We start from the raw sequence: 9,399 nt of genomic DNA, 5'->3' as shown, positions 1-9,399 counted from the left end.
AACACCCACCTTCAAGAAGTCTGACAATGATGTCATGGTACAGGTATGACATCATATGTCATCATGTAATTCTTAACGATAGACATGCTAGTATCAAATTACATCACAGTGCTTACATCATATGACATCACTTCCTCGAAATTAACAATGGGATTGAGGGGCTTTTTTCCCCCATGACCGTGTCACGTGACTAATTAGAACCCTCCAGAAGCCGTCATTTTTACAAGAGCGCATCAGGAAGAGTATGTTATAATCTGTCTCCATCTCTCTGGGTAATACTTTAAATCTGTAATCCTTCTTCACAATAAATAGTGTCACTTTATATTTATTCTAGTTAGTGGCTGTTTTGAGAGTTAATAAAGTCTGTATTTTGTCTGTTTATCAGTGATGTTTCCCAATTCAGTAACTATCAGGTTAATTTTTATATATGTTATATACATGTTATAGAGTATCACTAAACAGTTTTTATGTGATAAACAAATATATATTTTTAATTATTATATCTGCGCTAGCTAACATGTCAGTTACTGTACATCGACTGTATTTTGACAGGCTAGTTGGAGCTTGTTAGCTCTATCGCTAGCTTAGCACCGAGCTCGTGTGCCCAAAATAGCGACATGCTTTCCACTATTGTTTGTTGTCTCGCTCAGTAGAAAGTGTTTAAATTAGACCCTAAAGCTGCGTTGTCATCGAACGCGGTTGGCGTGATCCAGGCGGCCGGTGTCAGTGAAGTGGATCTGGGGTTCTGTGATGCGGCGGCCTGGCAGCAGTGCGATTTGAGCGGTGCGGTGAGTTTGAATATTTGAATTTGGTGGGGGCTCAGCTGTAATGTTTTCAGTGACTCGATTTTGTTTTTGTACTGAACTTCTATCCATTAACCGCTGGGGCCGTGGTGCTTCCAGAGCTGTCGGGGGCAAAGCCCGTCGTACCCGCAGCAGCTCTCGGGCTGCCGGTCAGCAGCCGCCCGGGATCAGCGGTGCTCTCTCACCGTGCTCTCAATTGGAAGACAACTTTGATCCAAATGTGGCTGATCAGGTCAGATGTGACGCATTTTTTTTTCCGATCAGGTATTCATTCTGATTACTCATGTCCATGTAAACACAGCCACTGTAAAATGAAATACTGTTTCTAGTTGTGATCTAAATCACACATGTCAAAGTCAAGGCCCGGGATCCAGATCCGGCCGTCTGGGGAATTCTATCCGGCCCTCCAGATCCTTTTATTATATTGTTATTAACGGCCCGATGTTATCTTGAGCTTATTCCTAACTTGTAGAATTTTGAAAAAATATATTTTTTATGGAGGGTAAAATATTAAAAGTTTTTTAAGGTTTGAGTTGATTTATTCTGGAATAATATTCCTGCCTTTTTATTATTCATAATTATGTTAAGAAGTTACAGTTTTAAAGTTTTAAAAATTGGCATTCTGCTAGTTTATGGACTATTTTAGCATTTACTAAGATTTTTTTAGGCTTTTTTGGAGTTTAGCTAATATTTCAGCTACATCCTAGCTGTTTTGGCTTATTTAGGTTTTTTTTTTGTTTGTTTGTTTTTTTTAAAGTTTTTAGTCTGCTTGGAGTATAGCGGGGCGGCTGTGGTGCAGCGGGAGGGCGGTCGACTCCTGATTTGAAGTTTGCAGGTTCGACTCCGCCTTGCCCGCCCATGTGTCGAAGTGTCCTTGGGCAAGACACTGAACCCTGAATTGCCTCTGGTGGGAGGTTGGCGCCAGTGTTCGGCAGCGGAGCCACCACCAGTGTGTGAATGTGTGTGTGAATGGGTGAATGGGTCTGTGACTGTGAAGCACTTTGGGCCCTCGAAGGAGGGTAGAAAGCGCTATATAAGTATACGCATATTGCAGCCACATGCTAGATTATTAGGCTAACCTATGTTTTTTTTTGTTTTGTTTTTTTAGGCAAATTTTGGCCTTTAGCAAATATTTTAGCTGGCTTTCACTTTCAGCATTTTTAGCTTTCAGCTTCAGCGTTTTAGTTATCGATTTCAGCCTCTTCAGCATTCACACTAGCATTATCACTGGTAATACTATAATATATCTAGTTCATAATCATGATAAACAGATACGGTTTTAAAGTTTTTAAAATGTAGTTTTAGAGTGTTCAATAAATGTGTATCCTGTTTACCCGTGACCTAAGATGTGTTCTGGATTTTGGCCCCTTGTGTGATTGAGTTTGACACCCCTGCTCTAAGTAATGTGGAAAATGTTTCTTATTTTTATTTTTGAAGATCATTGCAGAATAACAATTGTTCCTGGTTCATGTCTTCTCTGGACAACAACGCATCTGTAATCTAATGGATACTGTGAGGAAGAAGGGATGAGCTTGCAGTGAAATGATTCAAAGCACAATCAAGGATTTTCACCAGGTAAATCATTTCTATCAAAAAATGCAGTATTTTTAAACGGTAAATTGGGCTTTGTAGTTGTGGACCCAGTATTTCACTGTTTGTATTACCGGTTTTCTAAAAGGTTTTTTATGTCCCTGCATTCCAATGAACACTGTGTCTAAAGTTGAGTCATTAAAAATGTGTCCAGTCCTCTGTAGAGTCATGAGATCCATTTAAGAAGAGCGTCTTCTGAAGGCTGTGCTGTTACATCTTTGGGAAGACATGGAGAAACTCTTCAAGGAGAATCTGGTAAGCCAATCATAGTCGTGGTATCAGACTATAACTTTAAATATTTTGCATTTGTTTTTTTTTCTCCATAATTTTTAACCTCATATGACCCAAGTTAATATTTGAGCTAACCTACCAAGCATGTTGTCTCAGGGTTCCAGTTAACTCCACTTCAATGAGAATTGTGTTTGTAACATTTTCTTGTTCCATTTTGCTAGTGCTGGAGGACATGTATAAAAGAATGTAGGATTAAAACTGCATGTCTGAGTATTTCTTTGTTCAGATTGTGATGGAGGAGATAGAAACCTGCCTGAAAAAGGTCCGGTTTGTGACGCAGCAACTGCAGATGGCGGGCAAATGTGGTTGAATGGCTCTGATATTGCTCTTTTTTTGCTACGCTGATGTTAGCTTGGGCCTGTGAGATGCAATAAGCCAATTTAAGAGTATAAACAAAAGAATGCTGGGATATCAATGCAGGGTTATATCCACGCCAACAGTCCCACCCAGAACCCTGTGGTGAATTTCTGATGAGCCCCTGCTGCTCTGCAGAAGATCCGTTTTTAAAAATTATGTGCTTCTTGATTTTTGTTTAAATACTTCATAATCATAGCTTATAGGACCACTGGGAGTGATTTAACATGAAGTAAAGATGTAGTTGGAGTGGGACTTTAAGCATAATTAACTACTGCGGTGATATAACCCAAAACGTGACATCCGTGGATGTGTCAGACTCATAACATCTCTAATCAGATGCTAATTTTCTCCATTTTTTTTGTTTACCAGGTTGATGAGAACATGGAGACGAGCTGGAGAGGCGTGCCATGGCAGTGGTGGTTGTAAAGGAAGAGTTGGATCCTCTCCATCCTCCAGCTGATGTTGGTATTGTTATCCATGGTGTTGAGGGGATCACAGTTACCATCTCATAGCTGTTTGGATTGATTTATGCACTGAACTTGAAATATCCATCTGAGTTGAGCCCACCTTTAAGACTCTACAACAATTAGAAGATTTCATGTTGAATACAGACCTCAGATCCAAGCTCTGCTATGGACCAAAGACTAAAATGTAGTTCTTTGGGCAATATTAGCATTGAGAATTGTTTAATTTAGTTAAAACAAGAAAAAAACTGCAGAGGTTTATTTTTTTGATAAATGTTTTGTTGGAAAGCGATGCACGGTATTTGATATTTTTGTACTTTCAAAATGTAAAACCTGGTAGAAACGGTAGAAATGTTGATAAAGTAGTAAAAAGTAGATAGTCTTTGTTTATCTTACTGGAATGGGATTCATGGTATTTCAAATTCAGTTTTAAAAAAGCTTCTAAGGGGGACAATGACTAGACATTTATTTTCAGAAAATGTGTTTCATTTTAGAAAAAATCAGATGGATGTTTGAGAGATTGCATTGCAGTCTTGAACAAAAGGTAATCCAAAAAAATAAAAGTGAAGTTTGTTTTTTTTAATTTGCAGGTTTGCTTAATGTTTTTAATAAAGATCTTTAAAAGGTATTTTTGGTTGTGTTCATTGTAAGTCAAAGTTGGAAATAGATTGTAATGTGTTCCATTGAGCTACCTTTTTATTTTCATTTAAAGAACATATCGATTATTGTGGACATAAAATAATGGATTGTGATACTGAATTAAAAACGTTAAATTCAAACGACTTAAGTTAAATTACATAGATAGAATTATTTAATTAAGTAATTAGATAGAAACTAATATTTTTAAATGTAACAAATTACAGCAATTTAGTTACTAAATCTAAAGTGAAATATTAAATCAGTCAAAAGAAAATTGAACCAAAGTAAAAAAGAGGTTGTGTTCACTGGAATAAGCAATATTTTTAATTGAAATGAAATAAATTTTTTGCATTGATATAGTTTAAAAATGCTTGAATCCAGTTAAAAATCCCGATTTAAATCAACTTTAAAAAATTAATTTGAAAAAAAAATAATATTTTTGAATGTAACAATTTACAGTATTTTTGTTAATTGATCCTATGATTCACTTTTTTCAGTGCATTATGACACTTCTCAGAAGTGGCTGCACGTTGATTGGCCTGCTAGATTTAACTTAGAAATTAAAAAATGAAAATAAACAAAGAACATAAGAGTTTTCAAGCTCAATTGCACATTATCAGAGATCCATCACTGACTATCATAATATGGGAAACCAAAACCGCCATGTCCCTTTTAAGTGCTGGAAACGCCGTCCTAGTGGACCGGCGATTATTGATGACGTCATCGACCGAAAGTGACGTCCAAAATATGAGACACAGAGTCTTACTTTGGAGAGCACTGAGGAAAAATACAAAACTGTCTGAAATCTAAGAATTTATTCTAAAAAATACTCTTTTAAATGCAGCTATTTAGTTGTTAAACTTTAACAAATGTTTGCTCAGACTGTACATTCAGAACAAAGCAGCCCTTCCTCATTGGGTAAATTGGGTTGTGGATTTTCATGAAAACCCTGATTTCCTCACAGTGACGTGTCCTCCTGTTCTCAGCTCCTGGGAGGCTTTGATTTGATTCAAAGGAATGATTCCAGAATGAAAGCACATGTGTGAGCTCTGGACAATGAGCATCATATGATGAACCTTGTATGAAGTAGGTCATTGACAGCACTGTTCAGCACAGTGAGGCTGCTCAGTGGTTGTGTGACAATAGCCCAGCTGCCACAAAAGCGCCTAAGTTTCAGCAGAACACTGAAAGCATTTGAAAAGCCCCAGCATTAAAAAGCCTCATCTGAATGTTTCACATTTTCAGGAATGTTTCTTGTCCGCCTCCACAAACTCAGACGAGGAAACGGTTCAGCTGTGGGGACGTCCTCAGATAATGCAGCCTGTTTTTCTTTTGTCTCGCCCACAGACTCAAAAATGTTTGCACACTGTGGCAAAAGAAGCAACAGAGCAGTGAAAGGAGTCCAGGAAGAAGATGGGGTCTGCAGGACAAGCCAGTGCAGCAAGAGGAGGAATGAGAGTGTGGAGAAAGAGGAGATTCACAGAGAAATGCAGATAGAGCTAAAAAGTGAAGACGAGGGAGGGCTGAGCAACATGAGTGGAGACATCAGAAAAAATGTGAGTTTAGACCAAATTAGAGAAGGTAAAAAGTCAGCAGTGGGTTGGAGATCTGGAGCAGAAACCCAATAGTCCACTGATGGGACCTCTGGGGTTCGGTCGAGAGCGCTGCACGCCCACGTCTCTCTGTCCGCTCCATCACCGCTCTTTTATTCCAACATCAGCTCCAGAGCAGGGACCTGCTCCCCCAGCCCCCCGTCACTGGATAAGTCAGCGTTTCTCTGCTGCTGTGAAGCCTTACGTCAGGGGTGTCAAACTCAATCACACAGAGGCCAAAATCCAAAACATGCCTTAGGTCGCGGGCCGAGCAGGATAAACATTGATTGAACACTCTAAAACTACATTTATACAACTTTAACTTTTATTATATATATATATATATATATATATATATTTTATTACCTGTGATAGTGCTAGTGTGAATGCTGTATGCTGAATTTGATAGCTGAAAACACTGAAGTTGATAGCTGAAAAGGCTGAAGATCATAGCCAGTGCTAATTTTAGCTACATGCCAAATTAGCCTATAAAACAAAAAACTTAGGTTCACCACAAAAGATAGTATGTAGCTGAAAAATAGCTAAACTTCAAAACAGCCTAAAAAAACTTTAAAAAAAAGTCTAAATTACGTAGCTGAAACAGTTAGCATGTAGCTGGAATATTAGCTAAACTCTAAAATAGCCAAAAAAATCTAAATAAATGCAAAAATAGTCCAAAAAGCTATGAGAGCGACAATTTTTAAAATTTAAAACTGTAACTTTTTAACAGAATTATGAATAATAAAAAGTCAGGAATATTATTCCAGAATAAATCAATTTAAAACTTAAATAACTTTCAATATTTTACTCTCCATTAAAATATATTTTGTCAAAATTATACAAGTTAGAAATGAGCACAAGATAACATCGGGTCATTAATAATAATAAAATAAAATTACCTGGAGGGCCGGATCCGGCCCCCGGGCCTTGACTTTAACATGTAATTTCCATAATCCCCACTCGGAGATCAACTCTGAAATGTATTTGTATTTGTATCCTCTGGATAATGCAATTTCACAAGAGTGAGAAGAACTGCAGGAAACTCAGTATCTATGACAGCTGAACAACAGGAGACTCAAATAAATCCAGTCTTCCTCTCTGTTTATGGTTTGAAGGTTTTAAAAATAACACAAACTTTACTTTGTCTCTCTCCATTTGTTTACAGACATTGAAAATAGTGTTTTTAACATGTTCTTTTCTCATAATGGAGGACAAATAGAAAGAAAATTTAAATCAAATTTTGCATTTGTCAGTATTACTTTATTCATTTTTTTGTAAATCAGCAGCAGAGAAAAAATAATACAATTTTAGAGGCTTATAGTGGTAACATAGATGCAACTATGATAGGGGCACAGTCTGCCTGCTCTGCTCCATTCTGATCATCCACCTACAGACTAATAGATCCATGAACGTCTTTGTTTTCCTCGTCTGAGCTGGAATCTGGATCAGAACTGTACGACTGGATTGCTAAAGTTTTGCTCACCGTTTTTGCTGCATCGTGAATGTTAGCTTGGAGTTGAATTGAAAAAAGTGAAGCGCTCACGATCAATTAACAAAAGTTCTTCTTTATTATTATTACTTATTAGCTTTCGTCAAATTAAAATTTTAAGTTGATTGTTTATTCAACTCATTTTTTTAATTAGATAAAAACTAATATCTTTAAATGTAACAAATGACAGAACTTTTGATAATTGATCCAACGTTTCACTTTTGGGGCAGCAAGCTAGCAGGAAAGAGTGTAAAAAACTTGATGATGGGAAGAGAGGGAAGGCTTACTTTGCATCAACTGTCCTGCCCACAACTCTGAAGTTCTGACAAACTCCTGCTGCTCTGCAGAAACTATGTTTAGATGAGATTTTTTGAATAGTTTAAAATAGAATAATGAAGATAAAAATATCCCTGGGTACACTTTGAAATAGATCAAAGATGATCAGAGTGGGGCTTTTTGGATGGAAATTGTAGGCGGGGCTTGTTTCTGTGGTGAAAGACCACAAGAATCCTCATAAAGATTTGATTTTTGAACTGTTGGAGGCTTAGCTAAATGAAAGTGTTCTGGTTTAGTTTTCTTAGAAAAAGCTCAGTTACATTGAAGTGTCCTGGTTAGTTATAATGACCGATCACCTTGTTTTCCACTGTTTACCACAAACTGTTTTTGTTTGTTTGTTTGCTGGTTCAGATGAAAGTGCTGACAGTACATGGACTCACTCCACCTTCATTGTTCTCCATGTGCTCTCAGAGCACGTCAATGTCCACCCACATCCTCAGACTCTCCCCGACACCCGTCACAGACCCCCCCACCTCCTCTCACACACACCCGTGTGTGCAGAGTCCGGTGAAAGTGGCTGTGTGGGAGTGGGCTGCCTGTTTGGTGGCAGATTCTCTTTCTTCTCGGCGGGCCGTGGGAGGCCTCTGTTTTTCTTTGTGTTCCAACGTTGGTGGTTCTTTCCTCTTTGAGACTGACCATCAAAGCCATCGAAGGGGGAGGAGCCAGAGCGGAACCAGCTTTACTATAGCGAGACTTTGATAATTTTAGCTCTGAAGAAAAAAAGTCTGATCTATCTATCTATCTATCTATCTATCTATCTATCTATCTATCTATCTATCTATCTATCTATCTATCTATCTATCTACCTACCTACCTATCTATCTATCTATCTATCTATCTATCTGTCCGTCCGTCCGTCCGTCCGTCCGTCCGTCCGTCCGTCCGTCCGTCCGTCTGTCTGCCCATCCGTCCGTCCGTCTGTCTATAGTTCTATCTACCTACCTACCTATCTATCTATTTATCTGTCTGTCTGTCCACCTAGCTACCTACCTATCTATCTACCTATCTATCTATCTACCTATCTATCTATCTGTCTACCTATCTATCTATCTATCTATCTATCTATCTATCTATCTATCTATCTATCTATCTGTCTGTCTGTCTGACCTGCTTGTATTTATGTTTTCTTTACAGAGTTTCAGTCCTCCGGTGTCTCTGCTGAACCTGGAATCCAACCTGTGATCCGACGTCCGTGCGGCGACAGCTGCAGAACTTCCCAGTGAATCTTGTGGCGCTCATCCATCATCCGCTTCACGTCTGCAGGATCACCTGGGAGCAGCAAATATCAGCAGGTCAGAGATAATTGGTTTCCTCTCATTAAAGTGATCCCCTGTCTGAGTCATTAGACTGAGCTGGGCTCCACCATTGACATTTGACTTCTGTACCATTATCAGAAAACATTAAGGCTAATGTCTTGTAACAACAATAAAGGCTTTGTGAAAGTTTCCTTTACCAGCATGAGGAAAGAGTCAGAGAGGAAAAGTGAATATTGCTGTTTTCAAGCCTGTTCTATTTAGCACGTCTGTGTGCACGTATAGGAGATGGAATCAGATTGAGATATACATGGACAGTGAGGAAAGAAGGATTTGACCTCTTGCTGATTTTGTAGGTTTAATATGAATCATTTTCTGATTAAAGTGTGTGTTTTTATGTCCATTTTAAAAACATTTCAGCTTAAACAAGTGACTCTTTTTAAACATTTTTACTAAATGTTATATTTGACACAATGATCAACAAAAGAAAAGGAACTGAATAATAATTTCTTCTTTCTTTCTTCACTCGTGTTAAGTTTTTTGTGTAAACTGTGTCTCTGTCAGTGTTTAGGTTTGCTCTTGACT

The sequence above is a fragment of the Oryzias melastigma genome, linkage group LG19, assembly GCF_002922805.2.
Source record: "Oryzias melastigma strain HK-1 linkage group LG19, ASM292280v2, whole genome shotgun sequence".
Lineage (NCBI taxonomy): Eukaryota > Metazoa > Chordata > Actinopteri > Beloniformes > Adrianichthyidae > Oryzias > Oryzias melastigma.
The sequence above is the reverse complement of the archived record's forward strand: the minus strand, read 5'-3'. Positions refer to the sequence as shown.